Source organism: Triticum aestivum, chromosome 3D, assembly GCF_018294505.1.
Source record: "Triticum aestivum cultivar Chinese Spring chromosome 3D, IWGSC CS RefSeq v2.1, whole genome shotgun sequence".
Classification (NCBI taxonomy): Eukaryota; Viridiplantae; Streptophyta; class Magnoliopsida; order Poales; family Poaceae; genus Triticum; species Triticum aestivum.
The window spans coordinates 120185909-120213197 of record NC_057802.1 but is presented as its reverse complement, the minus strand read 5'-3'; positions in this window follow the sequence as shown (position 1 = coordinate 120213197).

The window sequence follows — 27289 nt, the reverse complement described above, 5'->3', positions numbered from 1 at the left end:
ATTATATATCTAATTTGGATGTTTAATGGGCTTATGTATACACTTTTATATTATTTTTGGGACTAACCTATTAACCCAAGGCCCAGTGCAAATTACTGTTTTTTTGCCTATTTCAGTGTTTCGCAGAAAAGGAATATCAAACGGAGTCCACACGGAATGAATCCTTCGGGAGAGTTACTTTTGGAACAAACGTGATCCAGAGGACATGGAGTGGACGTCCAGAAATCAACGAGGAGGCCACGAGGCAGGGAGGCACGCCCCCACCCTCGTGGGCCCCTCGTGGCTCCACCGACCTACTTCTTCCTCCTATATATACCTACGTACCCCGAAACCATCCAGGAGCACCACGAAACCCTATTTCCACCGCCGCAACCTTCTGTACCCGTGAGATCCCATCTTGGGGCCTTTTCTGGCGCTCCGCCGGAGGGGGCATCGATCACGGAGGGCTTCTACATCAGCACCATAGCCTCTCCAATGATGTGTGAGTAGTTTACCACAGACCTTCGGCTCCATAGTTATTAGCTAGATGGCTTCTTCTCTTTCTTTGTATCTCAATACAAAGTTCTCCTCGATCTTCTTGGAGATCTATTCGATGTAACTCTTTTTTGCGGTGTGTTTGTCGAGATCCGATGAATTGTGGGTTTATGATCAAGATTATCTATGAACAATATTTGAATCTTCTCTGAATTCTTTTATGTATGATTGGTTATATTTGCAAGTCTCTTCGAATTACTAGTTTAGTTTGCCCTACTAGATTGATCTTTCTTGCAATGGGAGAAGTGCTTAGCTTTGGGTTCAATCTTGCGTTGCTCGATCCCAGTGACAGAAGGGAAACGACGCGTATTGTATTGTTGCCATCGAGGATAAAAAGATGGGGTTTATATCATATTGCTTGAGTTTATCCCTCTACATCATGTCATCTTACCTAATGTGTTACTCTGTTCTTATGAACTTAATACTCTAGATGCATGATGGATAGCGGTCGATGTGTGGAGTAATAGTAGTAGATGCAGGCAGGAGTCGGTCTACTTGTCACGGACGTGATGCCTATATACATGATCATGCCTAGATATTCTCATAATTATGCTCAATTCTATCAATTGCTCGACAGTAATTTGTTCACCCACCGTAATACTTATGCTATCTTGAGAGAAGCCACTAGTGAAACCTATGGCCCCCGGGTCTATTTTCCGTCATATTAATCTGACGTCAACTAGCTATTTCTGTCGCCGTTTATTTTGCAATCTTTACTTTCAATCTTTATCATAAAAATACCAAAAATATTATATTATCATCTCTATCAGATCTCACTTTTGCAAGTGGCCGTGAAGGGATTAACAACCCCTTTATCGCGTTGGTTGCAAGGTTCTTATTTGTTTGTGTAGGTACGAGGGACTTGCGTGTGGCCTCCTAATGGATTGATACCTTGGTTCTCAAAAACTGAGGGAAATACTTACGCTACTTTGTTGCATCACCCTTTCCTCTTCAAGGGAAAACCAACGCATGCTCAAGAGATAGCAAGAAGTTTTTCTGGCGCCGTTGCCGGGGAGTCTACACACAAGTCAAGACATACCAAGTACCCATCACAAACTCTTATCCCTCGCATTACATTATTTGCCATTTGCCTCTCGTTTTCCTCTCCCCCACTTCACCCTTGCCGTTTTATTCGCCCTCTCTTTTCGTTCGTCTTTCTCTCGCTTGCTTCTTGTGTGATTGTTCTCTATGCTGTCGTTATGTCTGGAACTGGGAGGGTTATCGTTGATAAGGATAGTAATATGGAAAACTTTGATTTTTTTGATGATCCTCTTGAAGATCCTACTATTTTACACACTAAAAAGTTTCGGATTGGTAGCGGTAATATAATTGGGAAAGGAGTCATTCAAGATTTCTTTACTTGTGCCGGTACCCTATCCTCTATGGGTGGGTCTATTCTTCATAGAACTAGTAGTCTTGCGGATGCTATATCCTTGCTCGTAGTTGAACTTGAAAGACAATTTATGCATTTGCATCCTTGCATACAAAGGATTTTTCTAGAATTTTCCAATATCGAGCATTCTTCTGTTAAGCGAGCGGCTACTATATTTTTGGCCCATGTGTTCAGATTTATAATGAAAGAGGCCAATGAAATTTTTGCACATTATAGGGTGGACGCTGGTCGTCCTCCCATAGAGGCTATCCTTTTTAATCAAGAAGACTTAATGCGCTTACGATCCTTAGATCATGTTGCTTACAATGAAAACCTTAGAAAAAAGGTTCCTACCGATGTTCTAGTTGATAGAATTTCTGAACTTAATGATGACTTTGCTATTCAGAACAACGGATTAGGTTTTTCTCTTGAACAAAGGCTCATGACTTATTGCCAAAAGAATTCTTATAATGATGAATTGGTTGTACAATATAAGGGGCTGAAGGAGGAACCCATACCTCCCGAGCTTGATCTTGGGGACTTTTGTCCTATTAAATTTAGCCCTTTTGATTACTTTTGCTTTCCACAAAGAAAACTTTCCGCTGAACGTAGGGAATATGAGATGAGTTTTCGTGATTTACCTTACCATCATTATGACAATACCTAGATCTATCCTTGCCTTTATGCCTAGCTAGGGGCGTTAAACGATAGCGCTTGTTGGGAGGCAACCCAATTTTATTTTAGTTTCTTGCTTTTTGGTTCTGTTTAGTAATAAATAATCCATCTAGATTCTGTTTAGATGTGGTTTTATGTTTTAATTAGTTTTTGTGCCAAGTAGAACCTTTGGGAAGACTTGGGTGAAGTCTTTTTGATCTTGCTGTAAAAAACAGAAACTTTAGCGCTCACCAGATTAGCTATAACTGTTTACTGGAGATTTATATTTAGTTGATTATTTTTTCAGATGATTAATAGATAAATTCCTCACGTCCAGAAATTTATTTTAGAATTTTTTGAGTTACATAAGTTTGCTTTAGTTACAGATTACTACAGACTGTTCTGTTTTTGACAGATTCTGTTTTTCGTGTGTTGTTTGCTTATTTTGAAGAATCTATGGCTAGTATCGGAAGTTATGAACCATAGAGAACTTGGAATAAATTAGGTTTAACACCAATATAAATAAATAATGAGTTCATTACAGTACCTTGAAGTGGTGTTTTGTTTTCTTTCGCTAACGGAGCTCACGAGATTTTCTGTTAAGTTTTGTGTTGTGAAGTTTTCAAGTTTGGGTAAAGATTTGATGGATTATGGAACAAGGAGCGGTAAGAGCCTAAGCTTGGGGATACCCAATCACACCAAGGTAAAATCTAAGGACAACCAAAAAGCCTAAGCTTGGGGATGCCCCGGAAGGCATCCCCTCTTTTGTCTTCGTCCATCGGTAACTTTACTTGGAGCTATATTTTTATTCACCACATGATATGTGTTTTGGTTGGAGAGTCTTGTATGATTTGAGTCTTTGCTTTTTAGTTCACGACAATTATCCTTGCTGTACACACCTTTTGAGAGAGACACACATTATTCGGAATTTATTAGAATACTCTATGTGCTTCACTTATATCTTTTGAGCTAAACAATTTTGCTCTAGCGCTTCACTTATATCTTTTGTAGCACGGCGGTGGTTATATTTTATAGAAATTATTGATCTCTCATGCTTCACTTATATTATTTAGAGATTCCTTTAAAACAGCATGGTAATTTGCTATGGTTAAAAAAATTAGTCCTAATATGATAGGCATCCAAGATGGATATAATAAAAACTTTCATATAAGTGCATTGAATACTAAGAGAAGTTAGATACTTGATAATTGTTTTGAGATATGAAGATGGTGATATTAGAGTCATGCTAGTTGAGTAGTTGTGAATTCGAGAAATACTTGTTCTAAAGTTTGTGATTCCCGTAGCATGCACGTATGATGAACCGTTATGTGATGAAGTCGGAGCATGATTTATTTATTGATTGTCTTCCTTATGAGTGGCGGTCAGGGATGAGCGATGGTCTTTTCCTACCAATCTATCCCCCTAGGAGCATGCGCGTAGTACTTCGTTTCGATAACTAATAGATTTTTGCAATAAGCATGTGAGTTCTTTATGACTAATGTTGAGTCCATGGATTATACGCACTATCACCCTTCCACCATTGCTAGCCTCTCTAATACCGCGCACCTTTCGCCGGTATCATATACCTACCATATACTTTCCTCAAAACAGCCACCATACCTACCTATTATGGCATTTCCATAGCCATTCTGAGATATGTTGCCATGCAACTTTCCATCGTTCCATTTATTATGACACGCTTCATCATTGTCATATTGCTTTGGATGATCATGTAGTTGACATCGTATTTGTGGCAAAGCCACCTTTATAATTCTGTCATACATGTCACTCTTGATTCATTGCATATCTCGGTACACCGCCAGAGGCATTCACATAGAGTCATATTTTGTTCTAAGTATCGAGTTGTAATTCCTGAGTTGTAAGTAAATAAAAGTGTGATGATCATCATTATTAGAATTTTGTCCCAAGTGAGTAAAGGATGATGGAGACTATGATTCCCCCATAAGTTGGGATGAGACTCCGGACGAAAGAAAAAAAAGAAAAAAAGAGTCCAAAAAAAAGAGAAGGCCGAAAAAAAGAAGAAAAAAAATGAGAGAAAAAGAGAGAAGGGACAATGTTACTATCCTTTTTCCACACTTGTGCTTCAAAGTAGCACCATGATCTTCATGATAGAGAGTCTCTTATTTTGTCACTTTCATATACTAAGTGGGAACTTTACATTATAGAACTTGGCTTGTATATTCCAATGATGGGCTTCCTCAAAATGCCCTAGGTCTTCGTGAGCAAGCAAGTTGGATGCACATCCACTTAGTTTCTTTTGTTGAGCTTTCATACACTTATAGCTCTAGTGTATCCGTTGCATGGCAATCCCTACTCACTCACGTTGATATCTATTGATGGGCATCTCCATAGCCCATTATTGATACGCCTAGTTGATGTGAATCTTCTCCTTTTTGTCTTCTCCACAACCACCATTCTATTCCACCCATAGTGCTATGTCCATGGCTCACGCTCATGTATTGCGTGAAAATTGAAGAAGTTTGAGAACATCAAAAGTATGAAATAATGTCTTGGCTTGTCATCGGGGTTCAGCATGATTTAAATACTTTGTGTGGTGAAGATAGAGCATAGCCAGACTATATGATTTTGTAGGGATAACTTTCTTTGGCCATGTTATTTTGAGAAGACATGATTGCTTTATTAGTATGCTTGATGTATTATCATTTTCATGTCAATATTAATCTTTTATCTTAAATCTTTCAGATCTGAACATTCAAGCCACAATAAAGAGAAGTACATTGAAGAATATGCTAAGTAGCATTCCACATCATTTTTTTATCATTTACCTACTCGAGGACGAGCAGGAATTAAGCTTGGGGATGCTTGATATGTCTCCAACGTATCTATAATTTTTGATTGCTCCATGCTATTATATATTCTGTTTTGGATGTTTAATGGGCTTATTTATACACTTTTATATTATTTTTGGGACTAACCTATTAACCCAAGGCCCAATGCAAATTGCTGTTTTGTTTGCCTATTTCAGTGTTTCACAAAAAAGGAATATCAAATGGAGTCCAAACGGAATGAAACCTTCGGGAGAGTTATTTTTGGAACAAACGTGATCCAGAGGACTTGGAGTGGACGTCAAGAAATCAACGAGGAGGCCACGAGGCAGGGAGGCGCGCCTGCCCCCTGCGCGCGCCCCACCCTCGTGGGCCCCTCGTGGCTCCACCGACCTACTTCTTCCTCCTATATATACCTACGTACCCCAAAACCATCCAGGAGCACCACGAAACCCTATTTCCACCGCCGCAACCTTCTGTACCCGTGAGATCCCATCTTAGGGCCTTTTCCGGTGCTCCGCCGGAGGGGGCATCGATCACGGAGGGCTTCTACATCATCACCATAGCCTCTCCGATGATGTGTGAGTATTTTACCACAGACCTTCGGGTCCATAGTTATTAGCTAGATGCCTTCTTCTCTCTGTTTGGATCTCAATGCAAAGTTCTCCTCGATCTTCTTGGAGATCTATTCGATGTAACTCTTTTTTGCGGTGTGTCTGTCGAGACCCGATGAATTGTGGGTTTATGATCAAGATTATCTATGAACAATATTTGAATCTTCTCTGAATTCTTTTATGTATGATTGGTTATATTTGCAAGTCTCTTCGAATTAGCAGTTTGGTTTGGCCTACTAGATTGGTCTTTCTTGCAATGGGAGAAGTGCTTAGCTTTGGGTTCAATCTTGCGTTGCTCGATCGCAGTGACAGAATGGGAAACGACGCGTATTGTATTGTTGCCATCGAGGATAAAAAGATGGGGTTTATATCATATTGCTTGAGTTTATCCCTCTACATCATGTCATCTTACCTAATGCGTTACTCTGTTCTTATGAACTTAATACTCAAGATGCATGCTGGATAGCGGTCGATGTGTGGAGTAATAGTAGTATATGCAGGCAGGAGTCGGTCTACTTGTCACGGACGCGATGCCTATATACATGATCATGCCTAGATATTCTCATAATTATGCTCAATTCTATCAATTGCTTGACAGTAATTTGTTCACCCACCGTAATACTTATGCTATCTTGAGAGAAGCCACTAGTGAAACCTATGGCCCCCGGGTCTATTTCCATCATATTAATCTTACGTAAACTAGCTATTTCTGTCGCCGTTTATTTTGCAATCTTTACTTTCAATCTTTATCATAAAAATACAAAAATATTATCTTATCATCTCTATCAGATCTCACTTTTGCAAGTGGCCGTGAAGGGATTGACAGCCCCTTTATCATGTTGGTTGCAAGGTTCTTATTTGTTTGTGTAGGTACAAGGGACTTGCGTGTGGCCTCCTACTGGATTGATACCTTGGTTCTCAAAAACCGAGGGAAATACTTACGCTACTTTGCGGCATCACCCTTTCCTCTTCAAGGGAAAACCAACGCATGCTCAAGAGGTAGCATGTTCCTGCAGGCAAGTTACTAGGTTTTCTTGTGTCTGAGCGAGGCATTGAAGCTAATCCAGATAAAATCAAGGCGGTGACTTCTCTTGCTAAGCCGGCCAATATCAATGATGTCCAGCGTATGGAGGGTCGAATTTCCACTTTGAGGAGGTTTGTAAGCCGCCTCAGTGAGAAGGCAATTCCTTTATACCAGATGCTCAAAAAGACTGACCACTTCGTCTGGAGCGATGCTGCAAATAAAGCTTTTGAGGATCTCAAGAAGCAGTTGGCTGAGCCGCCCATTCTTGCACCCCCATTGACAAAGAGCCTATGCTCTTGTACATTGCATAAGGAGGTTGGGAAGGAATATCCAGTTCAGAGACCGGTTTATTATATCAGTGAAGTTTCGACAGAGTCCAAGCAGCGATATCCACATTGGCAGAAATTGGTGTTTGGGGTCTTCATGGCAAGTCGCAAGCTAAAGAATTATTTTCTGGAGCATCCTATCACCGTGGTCAGCTCAGCCCCGCTGGGAGACATCATCCAAAATAGGGAGGCCACATGCCTGGTTGCTAAGTAGGCAATTGAGCTTGGACCACATCATTTAAAGTATGTACCTCGGGCAACTAACAAGTCTCAAACATTAGTGGATTTCATGAAAGATTGGACTGAACTTCAAGTTCCCGAGGAGAAGCCAGACAACACTTATTGGACTATTCACTTTGATGGTTTCATAAAGTTGGACGGCTCAGGGGCTGGAGTCATCTTATCTCCCCCTCGAGGTGATAAGTTTTCCTATGTTCTAAGGATTATGTCTCCCTATACTAACAATGTAGCTGAGTATGAAGCTCTCCTCCATGGTCTCCGTATGGCTAAGGAGATGAATCTTAGCCGGGTCAGGTGCCTAGGCGACTCTGATTTGGCTGCTCAGCAAGTTTCTGGAAGTGGGATTCGAAAGACCCCCTGGCGGCTTATCGACAAGCAGTGACCAACATTGCAGGCCTCTTTAAAGGATATCAAGTGGACCATATAGATCGGTGGCTTATGCTCTGTCACAACTCGGCTCTCAGTGTAAGCCCCCCCCAACGTGTTCCTTGATGTACTCCATAATCCTTCTGTAAAATTACCGTTAGAGGAAGATCTCGCTATACCTGACCTAGAGGCACAATTGGTGGTGGATGTTCGTGCTACCCCAGATTGGACGGTTCCTTATTTGGCGTATCTAACTCGAGACAAGTTCCCTCAGGATGAACTTATTGCTAGTCAGATCGTCCGGTGCTCCAAGTCTATGACTATTGTCCATGGTGAGTTGCACAGAAGAAGCATCACCGGTGTTTTTCAATGTTGTGTTTCCCCTGATGAGGGCCGAGAAATCCTCAATGAGATTCACTCTGGTGACTGTGGTCATCATGTCGGCTCAAGATCCCTGGTTGCGAAGGCTTTTCGACACGGTTTCTATTGGCTCACGGCTCATGCAGATGCTGAAGATATTGTGCGCAAGTGTGATGGATGTTAGAAGTTTGCACATCAAGCTCATGTGCTGGTTCAAGAACTCCGAATGATTCCAATCACTTGGTCTTTTGCAGTATGGGGACTTGATATGGTTGGTCTGTTCAAATGGTCCAAAGACAAGAAAACCCACCTTTTAGTTAGTGTTGATAAATTCACCAAGTGGGTTGAAGAAGAGCCAATCAACAATTGTGATGTGGAGACGGCAGTCATATTCTTGAAAAGGTTCATTTTTCATTTTGGTTACTCGCATAGCATCATCAGTGATAATGGAACTAACTTGTCCAAAGGAGCCATGAAGAAGTTTTGTCAGCAAGAGCATATCTAGCTTGACGTGGCCTCTGTGGCGCACCCTCAGTCCAATGGCCAAGCAGAACGTGCTAACCAGGAAAATTTATGAGGCATCAAACTAAGACTTATGGTTCCTCTTGAGCGTACTCCGGGTTGTTGGGTAGAGGAGCTCCATTCTGTCCTTTGGAGCATATGGACGACTCCCAACAGATCAATTGGTTATACACCTCTCTTCATTTTTTATGGTGCAGAAGCGGTGCTACCCAGCGATATTCGTCATGATACCCCCCGAGTGGCGGCTTATGTTGAAGCAGATAATGAGCAGGCTCGGCAATACTCACTGGATGCTTTGAAAGAGGAACGTGACTTTGTAGTAGCACAATCTGCAATATATCAGCAAGACCTACGTTGCTACCACAACCGTACTTTCCAAGAGGGCGACTTAGTGCTCCGACTGGTAGAAGATCAAACCGGTATGCATAAGCTTTCACCTCCATGGGAAGGGCCTTTTGTCATCAGCAAGAACCTCAACAACGGTTCATATTACCTGATTGACATACGTGAACATAATAAGTCACACACATCTGGGGAGGAGACCAACAGGCCTTGACATATAGCTCATCTCCATCCTTATTATACTTAGAGCCACTGGCTCTAGCTTTTTGTACATACCTTTATGTATATATCTTTTATGATCAAACATTAATAAAGCAGGCATCCTCGAAACTCGGGGCCTCTGCCGTTTCATCCCATATGTTGTGCATGAGTCTTTATTTTTGATCATAGGTCACTTGGGGGCTTCCAACTCATCGAGTTTAGCTATTAACATCCCTCTTGACCCAGCATATGACATTATAAATCTTGGCTAAACCTGCATGTTTGCTTGATGCTCATCCGCCAAGATGACCCGGCGTACTCTTGACAGTCAATCTATTATGACCCTGAACTTTTCAAGGTTAAAACGCCGGCTTATGTCATATGAGAGCCGGCTTACAGAGAGCTAGGATAAATCAAGGGCTATCACGCCAGCTTCAGTGAAGCAAGACTCGTGCCTCGAAAGTCGGTCTTTGGTCGTGCCTCGAAAGCTGGATTAATGTATATTTATCCATGTTTTCACTTTGTATTTTTCAGGATTATTTGCTCCTTGATCAAATATTATATCGACCATAAGTCGTTGGGTCAATAAAACACCGGATTATTCTGATCAAGATTGAGCTCCTGGTGACCAAGTCACCGAGTCATTGGTACACCGAGTTAAAACGATCATGTATTGATATCAACCATGAGTCGTTGGAGTATACATACACATTCCATATTTTTGGATCAAGATTCAGACAAATAACCATTATCGGCGGATCAAAAAATATGACTCGCCACATCATTGATTCAAGCAACGGATCAGTATCAGGATACTGGGCAGGTCAGTAGAACACCCCACAAGTCAAAATCTTTACACTCAAAGTGTAAAAGTGCGCGAAGGCATGACAGATGACACAAGAGTTTTACTACCCTATTACATAGCCACAGCTAGGCTCAATATACCAACAAAGTTGTTAGAAGCCATCTACTGCTGTACATCGGCTCCTATGCCCTCTGGGTTGTCGCTTTCTAGGTTGACACCTTCTTGACGATCTCCAGCGTTTGATGCCTCTGGGTTATCTTGCGTCGGCTTCTTCTTCTTCGATCTGAAAGTTGTTCAGATCCCAGTTGATAGTTGTTAATGCTTGGAATATGGCATCATCTTGTATGATAATTGACGGGTAAACATCAGGAGCAAAGATATTCTTTCGCCGTGAGGGAGTTAAGTCAAAAGGCTTAAACATTGGCGGGTTAACCCGTGTATTCTACTCATCATAAGTTGGCTGATACTTGTTCAAGTCAAGATATTCAACAAGTTGACTCGGCAAGACACGAGTTTCCTTCACGCAACGGGCATAGTCTATTGCAGAAAACTCACTACCATCAACATTAAATTCTAGAAACCCGGCCGACATCTCAGACGGATCCATCTCTAGCAAATAAGCTTTGGCACGACTAAGAGACATCGTTGCACCGACTCGGGCAGCTGATTTTTTTCCACTCCTCCAGTTGCTTGGGGATGGTAGAGAGTTGTTTCAGCACATCTTTTATTAATTGTGGTGGCTCTTGTCCACCCTTCACAACCATTATGGTAAACAGGCTCCCTGCATACAGCTACTCAATGAAGGTGTATACGGCTTTTAAGTTCACCACAGGTGTCTGGCGAAGATTTCCACTTCTCGTACCTGCAAAATAAGGACAGTCTAAGATTAAAACACTTCCACTTTGAAATGGGAGTCGTCAGGTGAATTATCAACTAATATTCAAAGAGTTGTTTACCAAAGATAGCTGGCGTCATATGGGTAATATGGCACTTCAACATGTTTAGCTCCGCAGTGACCGGCTCAAGCCGGCCCTCTGTGTCCTCAGCACGCTTCCACAATGATGATTTTTCTTCCTGATGAGAGGTCTTTAAAGAGCTCAAATTTTCAGAAGCAATTAATAAAGATTTATCCAGCCTTTTCACCCGTACTTCTTTCATTTTTCAGCCGCTCTTGTAAGCCGACAGCTTTTCATTCAGCACAAGTGAGCATATCCTGTTATAGCCAGTAAAGTCAATACACATAGCCGGTACCTTAAATTGGCCAGGGGTTTGCCGCCATGGTGGGGCTCTGTAGGGGGGCGGGCGGGCCAGCAGGACGCCGAGAACGCAGTCTGTAGGGGCGCAGCCGCCCGCAGGGCAGGGTCGCAGCTGGACCAGGTGGGCGGCCGAGCGGGAAGATAGGAAGGGGACTAGGGGAGGCAGGAGCCTCCTGGGCGGCTGAACTTTGGGCTCCGGCCGGCGACCGACGAAGTCGCGAGGAATGGCGACGGTGAGGCGGTTGGCCGGCTAGGTGTCGGGGTCGGGCAGAGCCGCAGAGGAGTTTCTGTGCGAGGGGGGCGACCGGGCGAGACGAGGGTTCTGCTCGTGCTTGGACAGGCCGTGATGTGTTCATCCTTGGATAAGTTAACTAGTGGTTGGGGCGCCACCATGTGGCGCCGCTTGAGAGAAAGATGTGCGCACATTTTCATTTCAAAATAATACATAGAGTCCTTGCCTCCGTCTAAAAAAACATCTCAGAAAAATCCTTACCTTCATGTAAAAAAAGAAAAAAAATGCCACCGCAGCCTACCGGCGAGTGCCACTTTGCATAACCCCTCATTTAAAAAATACCAAAGGCCCTCATCTCCATCGTATAAAAAATCCATTTAAAAAATAATCCACACCTTCATCTAAAAAAAATTCTAAAAGATTTCTCACCGCAGCCAACCAGCTTGCGCCATGTGGCATAGCTGGTTGGCCGCCCTTCATGCATAGCTTAATGTGTTTAATAATGGGCCGTTTTTTCTCTTTGTCCCAATTAGAGATATAGTAGGTATATAAGCACATTCAAATCGGCCCACCTTGGCCACCCTGTACATCCGCCACTGGTTGCAATCCATGGTAAATTCACCCAATGCTTATGAACAAAATAAAGCGTTCACTAAACATATTGTAGAAGCTATGATAAAAGCTCATGAAGAAAAGCTAGAGTTGGAATTTTCAATACCTATAAAATTGTATGATGAATGGAAACCTACTATTAAAGTAAAGATAAAAAATTATGAGTGTAATGATTTATGTGATTTGGGTGCTAGCGTTTCCAATATACCAAAATCTTTATGTGATGTGCTAGGCGATACGTCCATTTCGCATCATGCATTTATGTTGATATCTATTGCATTATGGGCTATTATTACACATTATGGTACAATACTTATGCATTTACGCTCTTATTTTATAAGATTTACATGAAGAGGGAGAATGCTGGCAGCTGAAATTCTGGACCAGAAAGGAGCAAATCCGAGAGACCTATTCTGCACAACTCCAAAAGTCCTGAAAATTTATGGAGAATTATATTGGAATATATAAAAATTATTGGGAGAAGAAAATACCAGAGGGGACCCACCAGGTGCCCACAAGCCTGGGGGCGCGCCCCTAGGGCTTGTGGGCCGCCTGGCAGGTCTCCGGTGCCAATCTTCTGCTATATGGAGTCTTTTGACATGGGCAGAAGATTTCGGGACGAAGCGCCGCCGTCTCGAGGCAGAACCTGGCAGAAGCAATCTAGGGCTCCGGTGGAGCTATTCTGCCAGGGAAACTTCCCTCTCGGAGGGGGAAATCCGAGCCATCGTCATCACCAATGATCCTCTCATCGAGAGGGGGTCAAAGTCCAACAACATCTTCACCAGCACCATCTTGATGGAAATATGCCCTAGAGGCAATAATAAAATGGTTATTATTATATTTCGTAAATCATGATAAGGGTTTATTATTCATGCTAGAAATGTACTGATTGGAAACATAAATACATGTGTGAATACAAACAAATATCGTGTCCCTAGTAAGCCTCTACTAGACTAGCTCATTGATCAAAGATGGTTAACGTTTCCTAACCATAGACATGTGTTGTCATTTGATAACGGGATCACATCATTAGGAGAATGATGTGATGGACAAGACCCATCCGTTAGCTTAGCATAATGATCTTTCAGTTTATTGCTATTGCTTTCTTCATGTCAAATACTTATTCCTTCGACTATGACATTATGCAACTCCCGGACACCAGAGGAATACCTTGTGTGCTATCAAACGTCACAACATAACTGGGTGACCATATAGATGCTCTACAGGTATCTTCGAAGGTGTTTGTTGAGTTGGCATAGATCAAGATTAGGATTTGTCACTCCGAGTATCAGAGAGGTATCTTTGGGCCCCCTCGGTAATACACATCTTAAGCTTGCAAGCAAATGACTAAGGAGTTAGTCACAAGGTGATGTATTACGGAACGAGTAAAGAGACTTGCCGGTAACGAGATTGAACTAGGTATGAAGATACCAACGATCGAATCTCGGGCAAGTAACATACCGATGGACGAAAGGGAATTACGTGTGTTGTCATAACGGTTCGACCGATAATGATCTTTGTAGAAAATGTAGGAGCCAATATGGGCATTGATAACCCACAAGTATAGGGGATCACAATAGTTTTCGAGGGTAGAATATTCAACCCAAATTTATAGATTCGACACAAGGGGAGCCAAAGAATATTTGCAAGTATTAGCAGTCGAGTTGTCAACTCAACCACACCTGGAAATTAATTATCTTCAGCAAAGTGATCAGTAGCACAGTAATATGATAGATTTGATAGTAGTGGTAGTAGCAACAGTAACGGTAACAGTGATAGCAATGATTTTGTAGAAGTGACAATAGTAACAACAGCAATAGTAACTTAGCAAGATCAATATATAGGAAAATCGTAGGCATTGGATCAACGATTTTTTGGATGATATTTATCATATATCGGTCATAACCTAGGGCGATATGGCACTAGCTCCAGTTCATAAATATAATGTAGGCATGTATTCCGTAAATAGTCATACGTGCTTATGGAAAGAACTTGCATGACATCTTTTGTCCTACGCTCCCGTGGTAGCAGGGTCCTATTGGAAACTAAGGGATATTAAGGCCTCCTTTTAATAGAGAACCGGAACAAAGCATTAACACACGGTGAATACATGAACTCCTCAAACTACGATCATCACCGGGAAGTGTCCCGACTATTGTCACTCCACGGTTGCCAGCTCATAATACGTAGTAGGTGACTATAACTTGCAAGATCGGATCAAGAATATAGATATAATAATGATAATATAAACGGTTCAGATCTGAAATCATGGCACCTGGGCCCAAAGTGTCAAGCATTAAGCATAGCAAAGTCATAGCAACATAAATCTCAGAACATAGTGGATACTAGGGTCAAGCCCTAACAAAACTAACTCGATTACACGATGAATCTCATCCAACTCCACACCGACCAGCGAGCCTATGAAGGAATTACTCACTCCTGGTGGAGAGCATCATGGAATTGGCGATGCAGGAGGGTTGGTGATGACAAAGACGGAAGATCCCCCCCTCCGGAGCCCCAAACAGACTCCAGATCTGGCCTCCCGATGAAGAACAGGAGGTGACGGCGGCTCTGTATCGCGAAACGAGATAATTCTTCCTCTCTAATTTTTTCTGGAAAATAGGATTTTATAGCGTAGGTTTCAGGGTCTGCGGGGCCACCGGGTGGGGACAACCCACCTGGGCGCGCCAGGAGAGGGGGCGCGCCCTGGTGGTTTGTGCCCACCCAGGTGCCCCCCTCCGGTTGTTCTTGGCTCCAGAAATTCTTTTTTATTGTATAAAAATTCCACGCAAAGTTTCATTCCAATCCGAGAACTTTTATTTCTGCACAAAAACAACACCATGGTAGTTTTGCTGAAAGCAACGTCAGTACGGGTTAGTTTTCATTCAAATCATGCAAATTAGAATCCAAAAAAAGAGGAACATCGTTAGGAAAAGTAGATACGACGGAGACGTATCAGACATCCAGGTTCCGCTATTGGTTATTGACCGGAGATGTGTCTCAGTCATGTCTACATAGTTCTCGAACTCGTAGGGTCCGCACGCTTAACGTTCGTTGATGATATATTGTTATATGAGTTATATGTTTTGGTGACCGAATGTTGTCGGAGTCCCAGATGAGATCATGGACATGACGTTGAGTCTCGAAATGGTCGAGAGGTAAAGATTGATATATAGGACAATGGTATTTGGACACCAGAAGTGTTTCCGGACGTACCGGGAAGGAATCGGGTCATCGGAAGGGGTTCCGGGCACCCCCCCGGCAAGTTATGGGCCTTATGGGCCAAAGTAGGGGACAGACCAGCCCACAAGGGGGCTGGAGCACTCCCTCCCTAGTTTGGCCAGCCCTAGGGAAGGAAAAGGGGGAGGGCTAGCCCCTCCCGCCTTTCCCTCTCATGGGAGAAAGGAAGGGGGGCGGCTTGGGAGGGACCCCAAGTAGGATTCCTCCTACTTGGGTGCCTCTTTTGACTGCTCCTCCCTTCCTCCTACATATATATATGTGGGAGGGGGCGCCTAGCACACAACAGACAATTTCTTAGCCATGTGCGGCGCCCCCGTCCACCGTTTACTCCCTCAGTCATATTTTCCGTAGTGCTTAGGCGAAGCCCTGCGGAGATTACTTCACCATCACCACCACCACACTGTCGTGCTGTCGGAACTCATCTATGTCCTCTCCGTCTTGCTGGATCAAGAAGGCAGAGGACATCACCGAGCTGAACGTGTGTAGAACGCGGAGGTTCCGTGCGTTTGGTACTTGATCGGTTGGAGCGCGAAGAAGTTCGACTACATCAACTCGTTGTTAAACGCTTCCGCTTACGGTCTACGAGGGTACGTAGACACACTCTCCCCCTCTCGTTGCAATGCATCTCCATGGATAGATCTTGAATGTGCATAGAAAATTTTTGTTTTCGATGCAACGTTTTCCAACACATCTCCTCTCAAACCCTAGTTCATCTCTTGTATTCAATCTTTGTCCTAAAACCTCACATTGGTACGTGTGGGTTGCTAGTAGTGTTGATTACTCCTTGTAGTTGATGCTAGTTGGTTTATTTGGTGGAATATCATATGTTCAGATCCTTAATGATATTCAATACCCCTCTGATCTTGAACATGAACATGCTTTGTGAGTAGTTACCTTTGTTCCTGAGGACATGGGAGAAGTCTCGTTATAAGTAATCATGTGAATTTGGTATTCGTTCGATATTTTGATGAGATGTATGTTGTCTTTCCTCTAGTGGTGTTATGTGAACGTCGACTACATGACACTTCACCATGGTTTGGGCCAAGGGGAAGGCATTGGAAAGTAATAAGTAAATGATGGGTTGCTAAAGTGACAGAAGCTTAAACCCTAGTTTATGCGTTTCTTCGTAAGGGGCTAATTTGGATCCACATGTTTCATGCTATGGTTAGGTTTATCTTAATTTTTCTTTCATAGTTACAGATGCTTGCGAGAGGGGTTAATCATAAGTGGTAGGCTTGTCCAAGTAAGGACAGCACCCAAACACCGGTCCACCCACATATCAAATTATCAAAGTAACGAACGTGAATCATACGAGCATGATGAAAACTAACTTGACAATAATTCCCATGTGTCCTCGGGAGTGCTTTTCTTTATATAAGAGTTCGTCCAGGCTTATCATTTGCTACAAAAAGGATTCAGACACTTTGCTGCACCTTTGTTACACTTGTTACTTGTTACCCGTTATGAATTATCTTATCACAAAACTATTTGTTACCGATAATTTCAGTGCTTGTAGAAAATACCTTGTTGAAAACCGCTTGTCATTTCCTTCTGCTCCTCGTTGGGTTCGACACTCTTACCTATCGAAAGGACTATGATAGATCCCCTATACTTGTGGGTCATCAAGACTCTTTTCTGGCACCGTTGCGGGGGAGTGAAGCGCCTTTGGTAAGGAAAAATTTATATTATTTGCTGAAATTTACTATCACTTGTCACTATGGAAAATCATCCTTTGAGGGGTTTGTTCGGGGTATCTTCACTTTGACCGGAAGAGCAAAGAGTTTCCCCTCAACCTACTACACCTGCTGAAAACATTTATCGTGAAATTCTTCGGGTATGATAGAGAAACTGCTAGCTAATCCTTATGCAGCAGATGGAACACTACATCCTGATTTGCATCTGATATATGTGGATGAAGTTTGTGGATTATTTAAGCTTTCAGGTTTGCCTGAGGATGATTTCAAGAATAAGGTCTTCTATTTATCTTTGAAGGGAAAGGCATTGACATGGTATAGGCTATGTGATGATATAGGAGCTTGGAATTACAATCGATGGAAAGAATTTCATCAGAAGTTTTATCCTATGCATCTGGTTCATCGTGATCGGAATTATATATATATAATTTTTGGCCTGGTGGAGGAGAAAGTATCGCTCAAGCTTGGGGGAGGCTTAAGTCAATGTTATATTCATGCCCCAATCATGAGCTCTCAAGAGAAATTATTATTCAGAACTTTTATGCTCGGTGATGTCGCTGGAAGCTACGTCGGTATTTCCCCAAAGAGGAAGGGATGATGCAGCACAGCGGCGGTAGGTATTTCCCTCAGATATGAAACCAAGGTTATCGAACCAGTAGGAGAACCAAGCAACACAACGTAAAACAGCCCATGCACACAGATAACAAATCCTTGCAACCCGACGTGCTAAAGGGGTTGTCAATCCCTTTTGGGGTACGGCGCCTCAAGTGGCAAATGGACGTGAGATAAATTTGTAGTAAATTGATAGATCGAACGCTAAATAAAATAAATTAAGAAAAATTGCAGCAAGGTATTTTTGTATTTTTGGTTTAATAGATCTGAAAATAAATGCAAGGAAAAAGTAGATCGCAAAGGCAAATATATGAGAAAGATGACCCGGGGGCCATAGGTTTCACTACACTACTAGGGAAAACCCTAGTAGTAGCGCGAGTTTAATGCCTACTAATAGCGCGGGGCACCGCGCTACTAGTAAGGCGCTACAGCTATTCCTTAGCAGTAGCGCATGTAACGCACGCTACTGCTAAGACATATAGCCATAGCGTGTGTCCTTTCTAGCGCTACTGCTAATATAACTAGTAGTAGCGTGTTTCCTATCCGGCGCTACTAGTATTCTATTTTTATTTATTTTTATTTTTAGTGTATTTATATGCCGTTATACAAATTTTGATACAGTACCAATTAAGAGGTTGTTATATCATTATGTCCATGATGAATTAATATATCATTGTGAGGAAGAAACATGGATTAGATTCATTTGGATGAATCAAAAGTTGAATTAGGACGACAATCCTACTAATTCAACTTTTGGTCACTTTTGATCCATCCACATGAATCTAATCCGTGTTCCTTCCACCAATGATATATAATAATCATGATCATAATAACAAATCATCATGATAATCATGATCATGATCATCATCATCATCATATTAATGTAAAACCTCTTGCATCATATCATCACCAACAACACTCTAGCTAATAATCATCACAGTCATTACCACTATTTAATCATCATTGTCATGGTGTAGCTATCTAATCACCACCAACACTAGCTAATAATAATCACCATAGTCATTACCACCAACACTAGCTATTTAATCATCATAGTCATAGTGTAGCACATTATCATCTTCAAACTTATTCTAGCTAGCTAATCACTCATGCTGCTCTCTATCAGGTAAAATAGCATAGAACATGTGTAGCACTCCCGCTTCATCATGTTGGAGCATGTAGATGAACCTGTCTCCTAATCGTGGGCTGCGCTTCTGATTGCTGCCCCCTAGTACTTCTCTGTGATCATTCACAATTCTGCTCCAGCCTTTCACTATTAAGAATTCCTCGGTTTTAGAAATCCTGAATGCACTCATGTGCAATGTAGGATATCTTGGCCGTAAGCTAATCATTGACATGCGACCTTTAGTCTCGATCCACTGAGGCACAACTATCATCGGGAGTCCCTGTTGAAGAACATCGTATTAACATACTTAGCAATGAAGTTTAGCTTAGAAAATAATGTATGCAAAAGATGCACTGAGGACTAATAGTAAAAATCTTATTGTCTTTCCTAAATAGATGTGACCGTAGTTCAATACGAACACTATTGGTCGCACGTTTTGAGTACTAAGATTTTTAAGTCCAGGAAAATAATTTGTCTTGACAGCATCAAGATCCTGAAGCCATGAAACATAATGACTTATCTCCTCGCAGTTTACTTCAGCGCCGGGACAGTGGACGGTCATGTCTACCAAGCGCCGGACATGTTTGCTTGAATGGAAAGAAGTTGTGAATAGAAATTAGTTGTCAACTATTTTTAATTAACAATATCGAAGACATAAATATGGTTGAGAAACTCACATAATGGTAGAACTGGAGGCGTCTGCACATCAACCCAGATGTCTCTATTACCTTCAATATCAGCTTCCGGACGAATATCAAAGGTGATAACCATATCAGGCTCAAATGCATAAGCCTTGCATAGTGCTTGCCAAGTTTTGCATTCAAAATAGGTGTAGGTGTCTGCATTGTATACTTTTGCGTGGAAAGTATAACCATGCTCGGTCTTCCAGTAGACTCTCTTTACCTCCATAGTTTTCATAGGATTGAAACCTATCTTATCCAAGACAAGAACTCTTGCATGGCAGGGGATACACCAGTAGAATAGTAAAAAATTTAAATTATAAGTTGAAGCAAATGAAGCATAAATCATGCTTAATTACGAAAAAAGACTTGTCGTTGTGACTTACGGTATCCACTTCGAAGTTCTCGTCCAGCTTGATGCTGAAGCGCCTATCATCAACTAGGAAGATTCTGTCACACGGGCCGCGCTCGTGTTCGCAGTATTCGCAAATACCGAAATCCTTTTCATTGTCAGACATTCCTATGTTCATAGTTGAAACATTAACTGAAAATCGATCGAAGGCAACTACCAGGAAACTCAACACACAAATCCGGGGCACTCGACATTTCCTACATGTTCTAGCACAAGTCATGCTTAAATTCACGAAAAAATCCGGCATGACCTTTGCTAAAATAGGACATATCGAGCGCCTGAAATTTGCCGGAACGGAAATGAATCAACACTCCGGCAAAATATAGGCCAGTCGGATTTTCTCAGCGATACAAAGATGTTCATACACATACAATGATGCATGCATAAACTTGCAATTCCATCCGGATCAATTATCATAAGCATTCGCACATGAGCTCACTAACTAAATACCCTAGTTCTACTCTATTCAACACACCGAGGAGTGGATAAAGAGGAGGTGGACTTTTAGCTCACCGACTCGGGTGTAGAGGAAGTAGAGGTAGCTCGGATGCATATTCCACCGAGTAAAATATTAATTAGATCATAAAATCTCATATAGCATTCTTTGATGACAAAGTGATAATGACATAAATCAACTAGTTCTATTAATTCAACTAGTTCAACTAAGCACTTACTAAAAATAAACTTGTTCTATTAATTTTCTTACTAAAGATAAACTAGTTCTATAGTAAATTTTTAATTAGATCATCAAATCTCATATACCTAAATTTTCTTACTAAAAATAAAATAGTTCTATTAATTCAACTAGTTCAACTAAGCACTTACTATAAATAAAATAATTAATCTTCTTACTAAAACAGTAAAAACTACATTATACAAGAACAGCACAAAAAAGTTTAGGGTTTAGGAGAGATGGAGGGAGGAGGGAGGAGGAGGAGGAGAGAGGAGGGGAGGAGGGAGGAGGATGAGGTGGGAGGAGGAGGGAGTAGAGAGGAGGAGGAGGATGTAGAGAGGAGGAGGAGGGAGGAGGGGGCGGCCGCAGGAGGAGTGGAGTTGGGAGGAGGAGGAGGGAGGAGGGGGCGGCCGGAGGAGGAGGGAGGGGGAGGAGGGGGCGGCCGGAGAAGGAGGGAGGAGGGAGGAGGGGGCTGTCGGTGTCAAAACCGGCGGATCTCAGGTAGCGGGTCCCGAACTGTGCGTCTAGGATCGATGGTAACATGAGACAGGGGACACGATGTTTACCCAGGTTCGGGCCCTCTCTATGGAGGTAATACCCTACTTCCTGCTTGATTGATATTGATGAATACGAGTGTTACAAGAGTTGATCTACCACGAGATCGTAATGGCTAAACACTAGAAGTCTAGCCTATGTGTATATGGTAATGAATGTCCTCTATCCGGACTAACCCCTCCGGTTTATATAGACATCGGTTGGATCTAGGGTTTACATGGAGTCAGTTACATAAGAAGGAATCTTCGGTCGCCAAGCTTGCCTTCCACGCCAAGTAGAGTCCAATCCGGACATGAGTATAGTCTTCGGCCTTCATGTCTTCGTAGCCCATCAGTCTGTCCCAATGAATAATAGGCCGGACGCCCGAGGACCCCTTAGTCCAGGACTCCCTCAGTAGCCCCTGAACCTGGCTTCAATGACGAGGAGTACGGCGCGCAGATTGTCTTCGGCATTGCAAGGCGGGTTCCCCTTTCTCCGAACTCCAAGATAGTCTTCGGATGCGATGATTGTATCCGAACCTGTTACACACACCATACACAACCGCAGAGAGAATATAATATTTGCACGAATCTAATCTGTTGACAGCTTCTTTACAACACGGCATTGCGTCTGTCCGGTCATAATTTCGAACCGTTTTTTATCTGTCGTCCCACGTTCCGAGACGCGGTTGCTATTGGCACGTCTTGTCGAAGCAGAGATCATGTCCCCTTATTGCGGGATTCTCATCAATGCAGGCATGGGTAACTCAACCGTGTCGTTTATGTAGCCCTTGGGAATAGGCGAGCTTTTAGGATGAGCGGGGAGGCGCTTGATATTCGCGGCCTTTATAAGGGGGTAAGGACACTCTCCCTTTACCCACACCCCTCTTCATCCTTAGTCCTTCCTTCCTCGAGCTCTAGCGCCCAAGATTTAGCTTGTCCTCGTTCGAGAAGGCACTCCAATCATGTCCGGATCCGGAGCTGGAGGCAAGTGGATGGCCTCCTCCGTTAAGAAGAAGGACATCGCGGGGCTCCGGGAGGCCGGCTATTTAGCCAACGAGATTGCTCACCGACTCCCGGCAACAGGCCAAATCGTCCCTACCCCCGAGCCCCATGAGAGGGTTGTGTTTCTCGCACACTTCGTCCGCGGGATGGGGTTCCCCCATCATCCATTTGTATGTGGATTGATGTTTTACTATGGGCTGGACTTCCACGATCTGGCCCCCAACTTTATACTCAACATCTCAGCATTTATCATTGTGTGCAAAGCCTTCCTCCGCATCCCGCCTCACTTCGGCCTATGGCTGAAGAACTTCAACATGAAACCGAAGGTGGTGAGCGGTCAACAGGCAGAGTGCGGAGGCGCCATGGTGGGCAAAATGCCCAATGTCACCTGGCCCGAAGGCTCCTTCGCGGAGACGGTGAAGGGATGGCAGTCGGGGTGGTTTTATATCACCGAGCCGCTTGACGCCGATTGGGTTGCAGCCCCTGAATTCCGATCCAGAGTTCCAATGCGGCTCACTTCCTGGCAAGAGAAGGGCCTGACCTGGGGATCCTTGGATGAGATAACTGGGCTCCAGACCTATGTCCAGAACATGATAACCAAATAGATCAAGCTCGTGAATGTGATCCAGGTTATGCTCATTCGCCGGATCCTTCTGTGCCAACGCCGGACTTGCTATTTGTGGGAGTATGACCCCGCCAAGCACCAGACGCTGCGAGGGCTCTTTGGCACAACGCACGAAGGCATCTGGAAAGCGCTCTTCAAGGCCGGCGAGACACCCCCGCCCATGACTGAAAATCGCGGCCTTAGCTCAAAGCGCCAGGCCAATCCGGTAAGTCTTTTAATGTTTTCGAGGTAAACCCTTCACCGGCATATTTTGAGGATGGATACTGAGTTCCTCCACCTACTTTACTAGGCCTGGCTCGAGGTGGCGGAGCAGATTAACTGTCTGGCTCCGCTTCCTGAGGAGGAAGAATTCCCACTTCCGACGAAGATGTTGTTTCCAGCGCCGTATGACGTGCCAGAAAAGACGGCCAAGAAAGCGGCCAAAGGGGCCAAGAAAGGCCCTTGCCAGAAAGGCGCTCCAGACATGTCGTCCGAGGACGAGACTTCCTCTTCGTCCAATGACGACGATGAAGAAGAAGAAAACGATGCCCCACCTGAGGTGGGGAGGAAGAAGAGGGCGCCCCCCCGGATCCGGAGGCGAAAGTGCCTAAGAGGGTTAAAGGCTCCCAAGCGGATAACTCCGTGTGGGACATTGATAGCAGTCCAGAGCGACCTCACCGGACCAAGCGTCGGGCTGCTTCGTAAGTACTAGAATCCGCAATCATATGGCCTTCATGGTTTGTAGTGTTGACATATTATAAGCCTTGTTACTGCTGTCCGGCACGCAACGGCTCCCCGCAATCCTCGACTGAGGATTCGGTGGACTCGAAGGAGATGGCTAGCATATCTCTGCCACCTGCTCATTATGTCTCACCCAAGGGCGATGATGAGGTGGTGTCCGAAAAGACTTTCCCAGGCCGGGGGAGATTCCGGAGATCATCGGGGTGACGTCCCAAGATGACTTTTCGGCCGCCGGACATGCGGGGAAAAAAGTCCCCATGGGTACTGGCGACGGGGCCCGAGTTCCCTTTGGGCCTCAGCCGGATACCATTCCGGAGATCTACACGGCTCCAGGGTCCAGCGAACGGCATTCCCTGCAAGGAGGGAATGTGCCTGTTCCACCGGTGACCTCTGTCCAACCAGAGGCACCGGATAATCTGCTGGAGGCGCTACGAGGTGCCTCTATTGTAGATGAACACCGTGTCCTTATGGACACGGTGATAGAGAAGGTTCAGTTCGTGATCAAAGCCTGCACTAGCCTTCTATCGGGCTTTGAGGTAAGTAATGTGATTGTAGGGAAAAATATCACAGTATAGACAGTAGCCCCTGATGCTCTGTTTGGTGTTCGAGAAGAAAAGCTGAACAGAGGATCAAGAATAAATATTGCAGGAGTCTAACAGGAGTTGTCTATGTGAATAAGCAGGTATTGCTTCAGGCTGCCACTACTCATGCTGCAGAGGTCTCCGGACTGAAGCAGAAACTGGAGCGGGCCCAGGAGGAACTCGGCTTCGTGAAGAAGCAGCTGGAAGATAACCAAGGTATGCAGTATCCTGTGGGTACATTTTGAAAAAAGAATAGTCCGTCCGGTCTAAAGTATCATAAACTTTATTAGGGGCCACGACCGAGGTGGCAGCCCTTAAAAAGGCGCTAGCCGAGGCCAAGGACAAGGCGGCCAAGGAACGCGTCTCGCGCGAGAAGCACGAGGCCCGGGTTGGCGAGGCACAGTAAGAGCTCCAGGGTGCGATAGAGAGATTTGAGTCCTTGGAGCATAATTATAAGGCGCAAGAGTCGGAATTGGCCAAGGCCCGCTAGAGCGCGAAGGATGCATGAGCCGAAGCCCAAAACGCCCTCCAGGAACTTCAGGCGGCGAAGAAGATTACGGCGGGTAAGTCTGTCACCATGCGTAGCAAGTATGTAGAAGAAACGTTCCTTGTACTTATCCTGAATTTGGATTTTCCAGGGGCGTTTGCGGATCTGCCGCACAGTGTATCGGATGCTGCCGAGTATTACAGAGCCGAGGAAGGGATGTGTACGGAGAAGCTATTCTGGTCCCAACATCTGGGATCCGAACATCCGGTACCCTTCAGCGACCAGCTAAAGCAGTTGGTCGAGCTGCACAGGTTGGCAGAGCTAGCCATGAAGGACATGATAGTCTGGCTGTGGCCTGCCGATCCTATACCTAGCAGCTACTTCGGGCTTGTGCAGCGGCTTGTGAGTGCCTGTCCGCGGCTCGAAGCCGTGAAGCGGTCGGTCTGCATTGAGGGTGCGCGTATGGCCTTTGCCCGCGTCAAGACGCATTGGGCGAAGCTGGATGCCAAGAAGCTGATGACCGAGGGACCGCCGGAGGGCAAGGAGCATCGTTGACCCGAGCACTATTTTGACGGTGTTCTGGAGGGGTCACGTCTTATGGCGGAACAATGTTCGAAGGATGTTATATTCCCATGAGAACATGTATTACCTTGTTCTGTAATATGGAACAATGATGTTATGTAGTATAATGTTTATGATTGAAAATTTACCTCCTGTGCGGCCAATTATTAAATCTGAGGGTTGACCAGTCGTCGGCTTCTGCCCCCACGTAGATAGTACGGGGGTGTTCGGGATAAATCTAAACACTCTTTACTCCACATACTGGTCCTTAAAGGAGGTGTTTAGCACAACGAACAAGGCAATCAGACTATGCGGCCTTTACCGCCCTCACTTAGCCATAGGAGTTTGACAATTAATAAAGTTGGCGAAGCCCCTAGTGTTCGGAAGGCCGAATTAGGGGCATTATGCACGCCTAATCGGAAGAACCGATTCTTCGCAAGAAGCGGAAAAAATCTCCAACGATTTGGAACCTCTCGAACAGCTGACCGGCTCTCGCCGCATCATGACAGTCAGTTTTCGGCTTTTTCTACTGAGGTGCTCGTCCGGAAGAACCGGGACACAATCGCAGTAGTTCTCCCTTTACTACCCTAGCTGATGTAGAGAAACGTAAGGTAGTAAGCACAGGAGCCGAGCAACCCAACTATTGACCAAAGACATGATTCGGAGCCAATGCATATAATGCTATAAGTTTGGGGTGCCGAACTATACTGTAAAAGTGTTCGGACTTTTATTGCCGTGCTGCGGGGTATAATGAAGCCCCTGGTGTAGTAATACGTACCATAGTGTATGTGTGCAATGAGTAATTAATACCGAGGTGAGGAAACGGGAAAATGAAGTGATAAGCTGATGCTACCGTGTATTCACCATTGTGGTGTAACTAGTATGTTGAGGCGTACTTTGTACAAGTAATGCGATAAGCAAGTAAGTCTATTTAACACGCCGCCACCAGGGGCGAGCTACATGCGAGTATGAAAAGCAATTATGGCCATAGTTTAGTAGAGACCACCTAGGGATTCCCTTGTAAGCCAGAGCTCCCTGCCTCCTTGGTGTGTTCTGCTGGCGGGTTGTCTGTGTAGTCCTTGAAAAGAGAAGAAAACTCGTAAAAAAGGAAAAGTAAAAGCATGCGAATCCCAGGGTCGGTCAAGCCATATTGTGGATTGCGAACGGGGTATGCCTCCGTCAATACCCATGGGGTCTCGAGTGCGTAATTGTGTACGCATGGTACGAATGCCACTACCTCATTGAGACTGGGACGGAGGCCGAATTGCTAGTCAAGCTCTTGACGAGCCGCGCCGTCCTGTTGTGGCGTAGTCCGGAACCTCTTAATGATGTCCGAGGGCTCGACAGACATACTATGGTGCTGCTTGATAAGGCCGCTCTGTGCTTCTGCTGCTAGGGCGGCGTTGTGCTCCTCTGTTCGGAGGGAGCGTTCCGTATTGCCATTGACTGTTATGACGCCGCGTGGACCGGGCATCTTGAGCTTGAGATACGCATAGTGTGGCACTGCGTTGAATCTAGCAAACACGGTTCGTCCGAGTAGCGCGTGATAGCCGCTGCGGAAGGGGACGATATCGAAGATTAACTCTTCGCTTCGGAAGTTGTCTGGAGAACCGAAGACCACCTCCAGCGTGATTGAGCCCGTGCAGCGGGCCTCTACGCCTGGTATGACTCCTTTAAAGGTAGTCTTTGTTGGTTTGATTCGTGAGGGGTCAATGCCCATGTTCCGCACTGTGTCTTGATAGAGCAGGTTGAGGCTGCTACCACCGTCCATCACGACTCGTGTTAGGTGAAACCCGTCAATAATTGGGTCGAGGACTAGTGCGGCTGAACCGCCATGGCGGATACTGGTTGGGTGATCTCGACGATCGAAGGTGATCGGGAATGATGACCACGGATCGAATTTTGGGGCGACTGGCTCTACCTCGTAGATGTCCCTAAGTGCTCGCTTACGCTCCCTTTTGGGGATGTGCGTAGCGTATATCCTGTTCACCGTTTTGACTTGAGGGGGAAATTTCTTCTGCCCTCCGGTGTTCGGCTGCCGGGGCTCTTTGTCATCGTCCTCGCTCTGTGATT